Source organism: Sphaerodactylus townsendi, linkage group LG08, assembly GCF_021028975.2.
Source record: "Sphaerodactylus townsendi isolate TG3544 linkage group LG08, MPM_Stown_v2.3, whole genome shotgun sequence".
In the NCBI taxonomy this organism is placed as follows: Eukaryota; Metazoa; Chordata; class Lepidosauria; order Squamata; family Sphaerodactylidae; genus Sphaerodactylus; species Sphaerodactylus townsendi.
Genome location: NC_059432.1, coordinates 100,730,921 through 100,745,019, shown reverse-complemented (window position 1 = coordinate 100,745,019; position 14,099 = coordinate 100,730,921).

Here is a 14,099-nt window from a genome sequence, read left to right as displayed (position 1 = left end):
TGTATCTAATCTGGAGGAACCGGGTTTGATTCCCAGCTCTGCCGCCTGAGCTGTGGAGGCTTCTCTGGGGAATTCAGATTAGCCTGTACACTCCCACACACGCCAGCTGGGTGACCTTGGGCTAGTCACAGCTTCTCGGAGCTCTCTCAGCCTCACCTACCTCACAGGGTGTTTGTTGTGAGGGGGGAAGGGCAAGGAGATTGTCAGCCCCTTTGAGTCTCCTGCAGGAGAGAAAGGGGGGATAGAAATCCAAACTCTTCTTCTTCTTACACTAAAGGATTCAGTTTGCTAAGAAAAAAGACTCAATGTGCAGCTTTATTTCTCTACAACAGACCAAATAATTCCACTGCACTGTTATGTGGTGGTAAGAATGGTGGAATATAATTTGGTGAACCGGGTTTGTTTCCCTGCTATTCCTCATGAGTGGCAGACTCTAAGCTGGTGAACAAGATTTATTTTCCCCACTCCTAAACATGAAGCCTGGTGGGTGCTTTTGGGCGAGTGACATTTTTTTTCTCAGAATTCTCTCAGCCTCACCTACCTCACAAAGTGTCTTGTGGGACAGGGAAGGGAATAAGTCATTGGCCCCTTCCGCACACGCAAAATAATGCGTTTTCAAACCACTTTCACAACTGTTTGCAAGTGGATTTTGCCATTCCGCACAGCTTCAAAGAGCACTGGAAGCAGTTTGAAAGTGCATTATTCTGCTTGTGTGGAATGAGCCATTTTGAGACTCCTTAAGGGCATAAAAAAGGATATAAAAACAATTCTTCTAACCACCACCCACAACAAAAAAGGGGTATAATCAAAACTCTGACAGATCGTGCAAAACGAATTTGTGAACCTCACCTCCTCCCTGTTTTGGGGGGGGGGGGGGGTTTAGGCTGCAGCAGCAGGTGGCGGTGAGAAACTCTTCTGTCCATGCAAATGCCCTGTGACATCCAAGTCATAACACACTAAATAACAATGCAACAAAGTACACACAGTCAGTGTGTTGAAGCCTGCACACGGCATCAAAAACATCTGTCTACAAAAACCCAAAAGCAAAAATTGACAACATTGCCTATACATTGTCAGGGTGCAGCAACAAGATTTTCTTGATATTAACTTTTCAGCAGGCTGGTAAACTACTTGCATAGACAACAGTGAGCCAGAAGAACGCTCTTTCTTTAGTTTTCCAGCCTCCATCTGAAATGGATTTAATCTGTGCGGAGTACTAACAAACTGAAGCTTGGTGGATTTATTCATTTAAGAGAATTATTCATTTAATTTCCACCACTTAGCATTTAGATTCATTTACTATTCATTTATTCTCTCCATTGATATTCATTTATTCATTTATCAAATATTCATTTAAATGGGTTTCATCATAACTACAGTAACTATAGGGACAGATTTGCAATATTTTTTGCTCTTTAAGTAAGCTAATTCTTGGAAAGGCCGTCAAGCAAAGGAGAGAACATTTGGTCTGCAAAGTCCATTTCTTGATAGGAGGTCTTGCTGGCCATTTTTTCTATGCTGGCATTTACTTAAAAAACCATTAATTTGACACAACTGAAACATCCCAGATCAATGTTTCATGAACTTGCTGAGTAAGCTAATGAGTTTCGGGGGTGAAAAAAGGTCATCCATGCTCTAATCAGATTGGACTACTGCAATAGACTCAACGTGGGGCTGCCTTTGAAGTCTGTTCAGATGTTCCAGTAGCTGTGAAATGCTACGGCATGATATGCAATGCCAGACATTTCTGGAAAAGCAGGTGCATGCCTACAGGAACAATATATGAAGAAGAAGAAGAAGAAGAAGAAGAAGAAGAAGAAGAAGAAGAAGAAGAAGAAGAAGAAGAAGAAGAAGAAGAAGAAGAAGAAGAAGAAGAAGAAGAAGAAGAACAACAACAACAACAACAACAACAACAACAACAAGAAGAAGAAGAGAGAGAAGAGAGAGAACAAGAAGGAGACAAAGGAACAAGGGAACAAGGAACAAAGACAACAAGGAAAGAGAAGAAGGAACAAGAAGGAACAAAGGGAACAAAGGAAGGAACAAGGGAACAAGGAACAAGGAAGAACAAAGAACAAAAGGGAGACAAGGAACAAGAACAAAAGGAACAAGAAGGGAGGGAGGGAGGGAGGGAGGGTTTGGATCTATATCCCCCCTTTCTCTCCTGCAGGAGACTCAAAGGGGCTTTCAATCTCCTTGCCCTTCCCCCCTCACAACAAACACCCTGTGAGGTAGGTGGGGCTGAGAGAGCTCCGAGAAGCTGTGACTAACCCAAGGTCACCCAGCTGGCGTGTGTGGGAGTGTACAGGCTAATCTGAATTCCCCAGATAAGCATCCACAGCTCAGACGGCAGAGCTGGGAATCAAACTTGGTTCCTCCAGATTAGATACACGAGCTCTTAACCTCCTACGCCACTGCTGCTCCCTTTGAAACCCTTTGCCTCTGTGCATATGGAGCATAATTGCTTTTCATCCCTTCCTATCATTTTCACACATTTGACATTTTTGTTAATTGGTCTATTAGAGAGCCAGTGTGGTGGTTAAGAGCGGTTAAGAGTAGTGGACTCTAATCCGGAGAACTGGGTTTGATTTCTTCCTCCTCCACAAGAGTGGTAGACTCTAATCTGGATAACCAGGTTTGATTCCCCACTCCTTCTCATGAAACCTGCTAGGTAACCTTGCGCTAGTCACAGCACTCTCAGAACTCTCTCAGTCCCGCCTATCTGACAAGATGGCTGTCGTGGAGAGAGGAAGGGAAGGAGTTTGTTAGCCGCTTTGAAACTCCTTAAAGGTAGGGAAAAGTGGGGTGTGAATCCAAACTTTTCTTCTATTTAGGAGAGAGCACATGGGCCAGTGTTGGGCAGTTCTTTGAGTCTGTCAGATTGTGAAGATTCTTTCTTTATACAGTAGTCAATAGCACAGTAGTCATGTGGCACCGTCTGTGACGTGTAGGATAACAAGGATTTTTATTTTAAAAGAAGAGAAAATCAATAGAATAGACACGTGTGTTATGTTTAGGCAAGGCTGCTGTGTGAAATTAATTATCAAAAGTGTCCATTTTGGTCATAAAATCCAAGAGCAAGAAAACGGCATAAACTTTTTGCACCTGAAGGAAAGATATAGCCCTTGACCAAGCGGGTCCCACGGTATCAAGCTATTGCTGAGTAGAGCTGTAAAAAGACACAGGATTGCCTTCACTAATGAATGGTAAAAGATGGGAAATAATTTGTTTGGTTTAGGGGGCTTCTGTTTGTCTTCCCCATTGGGGCAGTCACACGCAGACAGGCGGCAAAACAGGAAGCTGCTGATTTAAAGAAGAATTCCTCGTTAGGGAGTTGAGCAGGAATTTGTAAAGTTGCCAGCTTTTAAACAAGTTCCTGTCCAAACAATAGCAATGGACAGTGATATCGAATAAGGCCAGTCCAATCTGGAGGAACCGGGTTTGATTCCCAGCTCTGCCGCCTGAGCTGTGGAGGCTTATCTGGGGAATTCAGATTAGCCTGTACACTCCCACACACGCCAGCTGGGTGACCTTGGGCTAGCCACAGCTTCTCGGAGCTCTCACAGCCCCACCTACCTCACAGGGTGTTTGTTGTGAGGGGAGAAGGGCAAGGAGATTGTGAGCCCCTTTGAGCCTCCTGCAGGAAAGAAAGGGGGGATATAAATCCAAACTCCTCCTCCTGCTCCTCCTGCTCCTCCTGCTCTTCTTCTTCTTCTTCTTCTTCTTCTTCTTCTTCTTCTTCTTCTTCTTCTTCTTCTTCTTCTTCTTCTTCTTCTTCTTCTTCGTGCTAGCCTCTAAATCTAATAGTTTGGAGTTCATTATTTTGATATACTTGGCTGAAGCAGTCATTGGCCCTTTCCACACAGACACTTTAAAATGTTTTGAGGCTGGTAATATTGTCTTGTGAATATGGACATCGCAAATGGCCTAGCGAAGCCTCAGCTTCTTCCTCCTGTTCGCTTACTCCCCGGGTAGTGCTTTATCCTCTTCCTTTTTGTTTTACTCGATTCTCATTTTACAAATATTCTACAACACAACAGGAACAGGAACACAAAGAGACCGAGAAAGAGAGAAAAATCTATATTTCTGTTATTGTCTGAGAATGAATTAAATCTTAAATTGCCTGGCCAGCAGGAAAAAGAGCACGTGCCGCACCTTTACTCCCTCTTCCACTGCGGCTGACTTCGTAAACAGATGGAAATTCAATATACTCACCCATTTGATCCAGGTTCGCTTTCTCAGCCCCATGCTCTCCTTTCCATTGCTTGTACAAACATTGCATGACTTAGCTCTTCCATGCAAGGAAGCATGATTTGCAAAAGAATTTCTCACTTCAATAGCTCGAGATGGTCTTTTGAACTAAATGACATCAATAATGGCCTGTAATTGCGACAGGGGGCAGGGCACGTGGTGAACTCCGGGTAAGGAGCATGCGTGACCCTGGGTGGCCAAAACGGTGGAGCCTGACCACCCGGCAATGTCGTGCATCACGCACGTGGGCAATGGGTGGAGCACGCTCTCTCTATATATTAGGCAGCATGCGGTTGCTTCAGCCTCTTTTGGCACCTTTAGCAAACTGACTCACCCTCTCTCCCTCTTTAGGGACGGGGTTTTCAACAGTGCTGCTATTCAGTTGCAGCCCTGGCGGCTTGGGCAGAGGAGCACATGTAACCCCCATGCTCAGAATGGGTTGACCCAGAAAGGGGTGGAAACTCAAAGCAGCAGGAGGCTGCAGAGCTCATGTAGTTTGGAGGAGACAAGGCTACCAGACTCAGACCTTGGTTTGTATAAGCCCTTAACACTTTGTTAAGGTAACTGCAATGTTGTTGGTAACTACTGGGAAGGTGGTAGTTTATTTTTGCTATGTTGTAAATGTTGGAGTTTATTGTTTCAGGGTTTTTAATGTTTGTAATGGGTGAGAGTTCTCCTGGAAACCTTCATCATGTTGAATCCCGTTCATCAAGCCCTTGGAGTCTTCAGGAGCCAACCCACTTGCAAAGAAGAATTGGACTTAGCAATATCAGAAGACTGTAACTAGAAGGACTTGAAAATGCAACCTGAACAGGACCTTGAAGTGTGATGTTAAATGTTGATGTTTAATGTTATATGTTAAGAAAGTAAACCATTTTGTTTTTAAAATTTGTTGTTGCAAACTCATTCCAAGTTCTGCCCCACAGAACCCACAGTTAGAGGTTACACACATCCTTGTGGGGAGGCTGGAATCATGCGACAGACCTCCCTGTGGTTGGGGGCCTCCAACGGGACACAATGCCGCTGTGGCTCCACCCTGCCACTTCCTGAGCGCTTCTCAAGAACGTGGGGAGGAAAAAACCAAAACAGTCTCCCTGCTGCCGAAAAGTCTCCACTGGGATCTATGGGCTTACACCAACCAAAAAGATGGCATAAGCCCAAATCCAACCCAGTGCCAGCATTCCAGCAAGCAAAGACCAGGTGGAAGCAGACTAATGTCAGCTCCATCCCTGCTGCGACCTCTGGACTGTCCTTCCTATGCTGGGCAAGGTGGCAGGGGTGCAGGAGGTCTCCGCCATGTCTGCCCATTATGGAGGGGGGGGAGGGCATGATAAATGTCTGAATGACAAGTTATTAAAGAGACAGGGGAGACAATATTGAATGCTTGCTTCCTTCCTATTCAAAGGAACTCTTATTTATGTAAGTGCTCTTCTCCCATGTATCTTAAGCTTTTATTCATGTAAACGATCCTATTGAAATCCCTGTGCCTATTTACATAAATAAAACTCCAGGACCTAGCCTCTTGAGAGCAATCTGCCCAATGGGGGTATTTATGAGCTGGTACAATGTACTTTCAGTTACCCAAGTTGAATTTCAATAGACCACACCAAGCCTTGGGAAGCCTGTAAACTGTGTTTTCTATTAAACCCCTCCCTCAAACTTTACCACATTATTTAATTTTGGATCTTGAGGCTAAGAGGTTATTATTACCTGTGATGTATGCTGTGTACGACTTGAAACAGCGTGGCTCCCCCCAGTCATTTCACACATTAAGGGACTGTAATTGATTTGATGTTAGCAGTGCACACTTGATTTGGTTTAATAAGAGGTGCCGAGCGGTGGGCATTATTAGGAATTAAAAGTGGATATACAGAGCCATGCCTATTCCTGTTTAACAGCCAGTTCCCATGTGAAGCAGCTTCATTGCCTCCTTTGTTCCCTTGGCATCTCTGTAGTGTGCCCAGAACTTATCTAGGTGTAACCTACTTCTCCTTGGCCACATCAATCTCCATTGGAGACTTAGGAAATAATATATGACAGCCCCCGTGGCTTAACAAAGAAATATGACATTGCTTGAACAAATTAACAAACTTTTAATCTTAACACAACTTTCTATCATTTAAGGATAAATAATAGTGAATATATAGTGAGTATATATATACAGCACAACTCAATTGTACAAAATCTTCAGTGCTGTTTTAAGAAAAAGCACTCAGAACAGTTACCACCACTAACAGTGTCCAGTAATGAAAGAATAGCAATAAAGTCCAAACTATTAATCCAAACAGGGCTTCTTTTCTCTCATCTGAGGCCTTCTGCACCTGAAGATGCTTGTAGCTGCTACAGGATTTCTTCCCACTCAATTTGGGCCCTGTAAAAAAAAAAATAAGTCCTTCCCTCAGATGAATTAAAGCTGTAGGCCTTCCTTCTCCTGCTGCAGGCCAGATCAATTCAGGAGGGTGGGGCTCTTGCAGTTGGTAATAAGTAAGCAGGCTTACCAACTGCACATGCTCAGTGAGCTCTTATCCCCTGGGCCCTAAGATCCAACAAAACCAAAAAATACTAAAATGGCATGGGTTACATTGGCACACTCTACACATGAATCCACATTAGAGCCAGTGGGCTCTAGTGGTTAAGAGTGAAGGACTCTAATCTGGAAAATTGGGCTTGTTTCCTCACTCCTACACATGAAACCTACTGAGTGATGTTGGGCCAGCCTCTCTTCTTCCGTAACTCTCTCAGCTCCCCCTTCCTCACAAGATGCCTGTTGTGGGGAGAGTTGAGGAAAGTGATTGTAAGCTGCCTCGAGACTCCTCAAGATAAAGAAAAGCGAGGCATAAAAACCTACTAAAGAAGGCCTCTGATTTGTGAGAGACTCCTATTTTCAGACTGGAGAGCCAGCATGGTATAGTGGTTATGAGCTGTGGGCTCTAGTCTGGAGAACTGGGTTTGACACCCTATTCCTCCAAGACAATCTGCCGTATATGTTCGCTTGCTCTTAATCAATGTCCTTCATGACCACGTGGAAAATATTAGCACAGAGCTGGCTATCAAGGACAAAACAATGTGTCTGAACAGGAAAACACAGAAATCCCTTCCTCCTAAACAGTGTTCTTATTAAATTGCAAGGCATGCAGAGACATGCAGAAATTCTGCTGATGCAAATGCAGTAAGGACCAAAGACGCAGAGTAGACTAATAATTTCCTGAAACCCATGAATAGCAAAATGATGTCGGATGGTGTCATGGGGAGCACTGGTCATTGAAATTCATTCTCTTTTGATAGACAAGGTACTATAAAAGAAAACAGCCGCTTCCTAGAGCTGATATTTCAAATGGAATGAATTTGTTCTCAGAGTTCTTCTTTGTGTGCACAGATGGTGAACATTCTTCAAATGTCCTTTGGTTGGGAGAATATTTGATATCCGTTGCCTATATTAGCCTTCTAGTGATTCGTCAGTAGAAGGCAACAGAATCAAGCCAGCTGACTTGCTATAGCAGGTTCTGCCTAGCTCAATCTATGTTTGGATAATTCAAATAAGTGTGCAGAATTGTAGAGAGTAATTTTTTTAAACCCCTGGATTAATTCCTGCAAGAAATATTCGACGGAATAGGACATATACCCATAAAGTCAGTTTTTGTTTCTGGAATGCAAATATTGAATTCAGGGATCAAAATTTAATTAAACTTGTTTACTTTTGAGGGCTGATTTTTACTTTGAGATTGCTACATGTGTGCATATACCTATGTACAAAATGCACGCATCTTTAATCACATAGTAAATGAATACATGTGAATAATTATCTATCTGCCTATTAAAATGTTATTGCATCTTTTCTCCAAGGACTCCAGTTCATGTACTTACAGTGCAGTCCAGAAGGAGGGACAGCAGCATGGCTTGCCAACCCCAATTCATTTGCCCACCCCACTGGAGTAAATCTTTACATTTTCATAGTTGAAATGGTGTACTCATATGTTGTACTTGAGTAGTACAACCTCCCCTCCCCCTCCCTCCCCTCCCTTGCATGCCACCCCTCACTCACTCGCCTTCCTTGCATGCCACCCCTCCCCCTCTTTCTCCCTCTGCTAGGGTAGGTGGGCCAGGTCCAGATGCCGGGCACCCTCCCCTCCCCTCCATTGCATGCCACCCCTCCCTCCCTCCCTCCCTTGGGTAGTACAACCTATGAGTGTACCAACAATATGAATATTTCCCATGCTCACAAAACAAATTTTGGTTGCATGACCCCAAACATTTGGAAATTCATACAAGCACATTTTGGGGCATAGAAATGCCCATCAAGAATTCTTAAGTCTGACATGGACAAAACTGTAATTTAACACTGAGGATATGGTACACATGAACACACAGAGCTGCCTTCTGCTGAACCAGACCAACCGTCCATCAAACTACTAAGACTGACAGAAGTTCTCCAAGATCCCTGGCAGAGGCCTTTCTCGTCACCTACTGCCTGCTCCTTTTAGCTGCAGATGTTAGGAATTGAACCTGGTACTTTCTGCATGCCAGGTAGATGCTTTTCTTCTGAGCTGTGGCCCCTCCTCTTTGCTCATGACTAATGCTGACTGAATTTATCAGATTCTTGTGCATGGGTTATTGAGACAAACCATGAGGCCCAAAGCAATACAGCTTTGCATTACCAATTCAAATCATGAAGGAGTTGGTGCATGAGGGCACCCTTCTAACAGTGAAGTTGTTCCATGTCTAAGGTGACCAGATGGTCACCTTTGTGAACCGGGGCAGGGGGGTAAGCAGCCGCACGCGCACGTATGCGTGCGCAGCTGCAGGAGCGTACTACCTTCTGGGGCTTGCCGTTTCCCGCCCTGTGACAGGGCAGGAAACGGCAAGCCCCAGAAGGCCATGCTCCTGTGGCCTCGCGTGCATGTGAGAATGGCAAAGCCCCCCCCCCAATTGACAGAGGCGCCTTCAGCTCCTGGGCCGCTCCCCCCGCAGACAATTTGTCCCGCATCCCACGGGTTATTTCAATTGTCCTGATTTTTGGGAGGCTGCCGCACTGCCTTGCGCCCCAGAAGGCAGTGCGGCAGCCTCCCAAAAATCGGGACAATTGAAATAACCCGCGGGACTGTTTGTTTGAAGGCGGGACTGTCCCGCCGAAAGCGGGATGTCTGGTCACCCTGTCCATGTCAGAAAAGCCAGCTCAGAATATTTTTTTAAAAGCCAGACTTCTGAAATGTTTTTCCTGTTACTGAAATATGTCTTTGTGTTAAATCTCAAAGCTTGGTTTTAATTGTTCACAATAGCCTGTAGGTCTTTGTCTTTTCCGTTTGCCGTCTGCAGTAAATAAATTCAGTGCCTCCCTTGAACGTATTGCTGCATGTATCCCTCCATCCCCTCTTCTGACATGCCATGTGCTAACATAAGCAGTGCAAGACTTGAGCCTCCCAAATACCTTTATCAGCCAGTAGCACGCTGCTTTGGCAAGCCTTTCCTAGCTTATGGTAACTGGCTACTTACGACAAATGCATTCAGGGTTTTTACTAACAGCTTTGTAGTGAGGGAGAGGCTCAGGACTTAGGACAAGAATGAGAAATGTAGTGACTATAGATTAAAGCTGTTTGGGAAAAGAAACATAAATGGTGGACTGCCCCTTCCAAACTCGGTAGCGGCACTGCTGCAATGTTGATGTGGCACGGCCTCGCCACTCCCCCGGAGGCTTCTCAGAGGTGTGGGAAGGCTTAAACATTTCAAAAAGGCCTCTCTGCTGCTGCAAAGCTTCCATTGGGCTGAATGGGCTTCTGAGGCCCAGCTACCAGTGTAACACTGGCACAGGGTGTGAGGGAGCCAGCTAATGTCAGCGTAGTGGTTAGGAGCAGGTGCATTCTAATCTGGAGGAACTGGGTTTGATTCCCAGCTCTGCCGCTTGAGCTGTGGAGGCTTATCTGGGGAATTCAGATTAGCCTGTGCACTCCCACACACGCCAGCTTTTCGGAGCTCTCTCAGCCCCACCTACCTCACAGCGTGTTTGTTGTGAGAGGGGAAGGGCAAGGAGCTTGTTAGTTGGCTTCATCCTGGCCATTGTCCCTATTGTTCTGGCAACCAGGGCTTTGAATTTATGCCACCTTTTCAGTGTAATAAGTCCATTAAGTCCAATGGGGGCTTTCCAGCAGTTGGGGGGGGGGGCTCCAATCTGGAGAACCAGGCTTGATTCCCCATTCCTCCACATCAGTGACTAACTTTAATCTTGTGACGCATGTATGTTTTTCCCATTACTCCGCATGAAGCCTTCTGGGTCACATTCAACTAGTCACAGTTATCTTTGAACTCTTTCAGCCTGTTGTGGGAGAGGAAAGGAAGGTGATTGTAAACTGCTTTGAATATCCCTAAAGGAAGAGAAAAGCAGGGTATAAAAACAACTCTTCTTCATGCACTTTCTTACATAGTCCGATGGTAGTTCTGGTTTTCCCTCCTTACCCACAGACCCATCTGTGCTGCTTACTGTTTGGTAGCAGACTGCAAGCAAAATTATCCAGTCAACCAGTGATCATGATTAGAAGCTTTTTTGAAAAAAGAAACTTTATTGTTTGGCATTTATTTAAATCAGTCTGTCATTGAAGTTATGCCATGCATAGAGGTTATTTCATGCATGCACATTTTTGCAAAGCCTTATTATTAATTAGGGAGCTGCGCGGTGTAGCGGTTAAGTGCTTGCGCTGCCACTCACACAGCCAGGAGTTCGATCCCCCTGTGGGTCATCCATCCATCCATCCATCCATCCATCCATTTCTTGGTCGGTAAATGAGTACCTAGCTCACAGCTAGGGGGTAAAGAATAGCCAGGGAAAGCAGTGGCAAACTACCCCACAAAAACGGCTTCCTTATAAAACCACTGCTCGCAGTGGTACCCCAGGGTCGGACATGACTGAGGGGGAAACTTTACCTTTATTATTAATTAGTTGGTTCATTCATTCATTCATTCATTCATTCATTCATTCATTCATTCATTCATTCTATTTATAGGCCACCTTTCCTCTTATGGGTTCCTCCTCGCTGCTGGCAAGCCACCATTGGACTTAATGGCAAAAGTGGCATAAAATCAAAGTCCTGGCTGCTGGTGCAGTGGGGCAATGAACAAGCAGTGATTTGGCTGAAAGTACAACTACTTCTGCTGCAAGTTAGCTGGTATTGTCAGATCTCAGATGCTAAGAAGGGTTGGTCATGGATAGGAGACCACCAAAGACGTTCAGGGGTGCTTTGCAGAGGCAGGCAATGGCAAACCACTCTGAACCTCTCTTGCCTTGAAAACCCTACGAGGTTGCCCTAAGTGGATTGTGATTTAATGGCACTTTCCACCACAACTACAATCATATGATCTGAAATGATGGCTGTTCTTCCTCCTTTGACCTCTTGGTCATACCCAACACAAGGCACTTACAATCCCATTCTAATCTATTTCACCGTTTTATGAGGGTTTTTAAAAAGTGAATACAGTCCAGTAACCTGTCCTAGAATAATTACATTCCATCATGATAAATACATATTTAATGATTTTAAGAGATGAGGTCAAGTATATGGTCCAATGGACCCCAAAAAGTCTAATCCAGGGCATTATGTCGATATATATTTAGGGAGCTTGAATGGCCCAGTGTATTTTGCTTGACTATTGATGTACACAAGCCATTAAAGCCTATCAGATAATTAAATACCTTCCATAAAGAGCCGATCTACTATATGCAATCTAAATTTATAGGCCTGATCAAAATTAATGACACCTCAGGAGCAATTATATCAGCTCTCAGGCCTCTTTTTATTGTGATATTTTTATTTATTTCCCCTATTTTCATACATAGTAAGCTAATAAGAAAGTCAGAAATCTTATAGCACAATGCAAATCATCTACATTCTGATTGAAATTTTTAATAGCGCCCATAAAATGGCTGAGGTTCTCCCGCCCCCCCTCCGCCCCCTGTCCATGCCACCCCAATCTCTCTCTATCTGCAGAGCACAAACTCAAATCATAGCTGGCTTTTTCAGTTCAGCACGCATCACATTTCATCATTATAAGTTTGATGAAGCCCAGGTCATTTGGAACATTTATTTTGTATCAAATGAAAATGCAGTGTAAAGGGGATTAGTTTATCCCTTTCGGTACATTAGGACCAGGTACTGATGCTTCAACCACATCTTCTCTCCTAGACACAGGCTGTTGCCACCAGTCTCTTCGATGGCATTACATCTGGCACAATTACCTGACGTGACGCCCGGCCAGAAGAGATGCGGATGGCTACTAGCTTAGGACCTTTCTACGTCTTATTCAACACAGTGTGACTTCAGGTTCCAGGCAGGCAGATCACAGTTTTGAATTACCCTCATGAGAACAATTGCCTGCAGACAGAAACCAAGCAGAGGAAAAGCAGACTGGCCCAGAACATTTGATATGGATGCAATCGTACTTAATGAAATTATTTATATTGGTCACAAGAAGAAGAAGGAGGAGGAGGAGGAGGAGGAGGAGGAGGAGGAGGAGGAGGAGTTTGGATTTATATCCCCCCTTTCTCTCCTGCAGGAGACTGAAAGGGGCTTACAATCTCCTTGCCCTTCCCCCCTCACAACAAACACCCTGTGAGGTAAGTGGGGCAGAGAGAGTTCCGAGAAGCTGTGACTAGCCCAAGGTCACCCAGCTGGCGTGTGTGGGAGTGTACAGGCTAATCTGAATTCCCCAGATAAGCCTCCACAGCTCAGGCGGCAGAGCTGGGAATCAAACTTGGTTCCTCCAGATTAGATACACGATGTCTTGACCTTCTACGCCACTGCTGCTCCTGCACTGCAGAGTTGAGGGAAACCCTGAGTGGATCCTCCAAAGCTATACCAGAAATCATGAATGGATAAAAGCCAGTCAGGTGGGAGAAGACTTCAAAGAGGAGGAGAGCTGTGTGAAATGGCACTCACTTCCACTGGTGCTAATAGTAGGATTAGGGATGCCCCCACCCCAGTGCTCAGGGCTCACCTCCTTTACAGTCATTATTCCCTGCATCTGTTGCTCCATTGTTAGCCATGGGAAACTGAGTACAGACAACCAAATCAAACAATATTTAGTTTGGGCAAAGTTTTGTGTTCCATGGACCTCCCCAAAGAACAGATTCAGCCCTCTTCCGCATGTGCAGAATAATGCACTTTCAATCCACTGTCAAGGCACTTTTCAGCTGGATTTTACTGTGTGGGATAGTAAAATCCACTTGCAAACAATTGTGAAAGTGGATTGAAAGAACAAAGGAGTTTTCTGGCTTGTAGGTAGACCTGGCCATTGCCAGAGAATGGGCTCCTCATCTCTGCAGTGCCAGCACCACCCCTTAGGCTGGCAAGCAGGTAGAGACACATGGGAACAAGATCTCTCCCCCCCCCCCCCCCCAATGCCAGAGTGGTATGGTAACAGGCAAAGTTACACTTCTTCACGCAATGTGTGATTGGCGTTTGGAATATGCTGCAACAGGAGGTGGTGATGGCCACTAACCTGGAGCTTGGACAGATTTATGGAGGAGAAGTCGATCTATGGCTACCAATCTTGATCCTCCTTGATCTCAGATTGCAAATGCCTTAGCAGACCAGGTGCTCAGGAGCAGCAGCAGCAGCAGAAGGCCATTGCTTTCCCATCCTGCACGTGAGCTCCTAAAGGCACCTGGTGGGCCACTGCGAGTAGCAGAGTGCTGGACTAGATGGACTCTGGTCTGATCCAGCAGGCTAGTTCTTATGTTCTTATGTTCTTAACGTCCAGCAGCACCAGATGGAATTGTGGGCAATAACATTTCAGATATATTTCAGATATATTCAGATATTTATATATATTTTAAAAATATATGCCAGGTATTCCTAACCCTC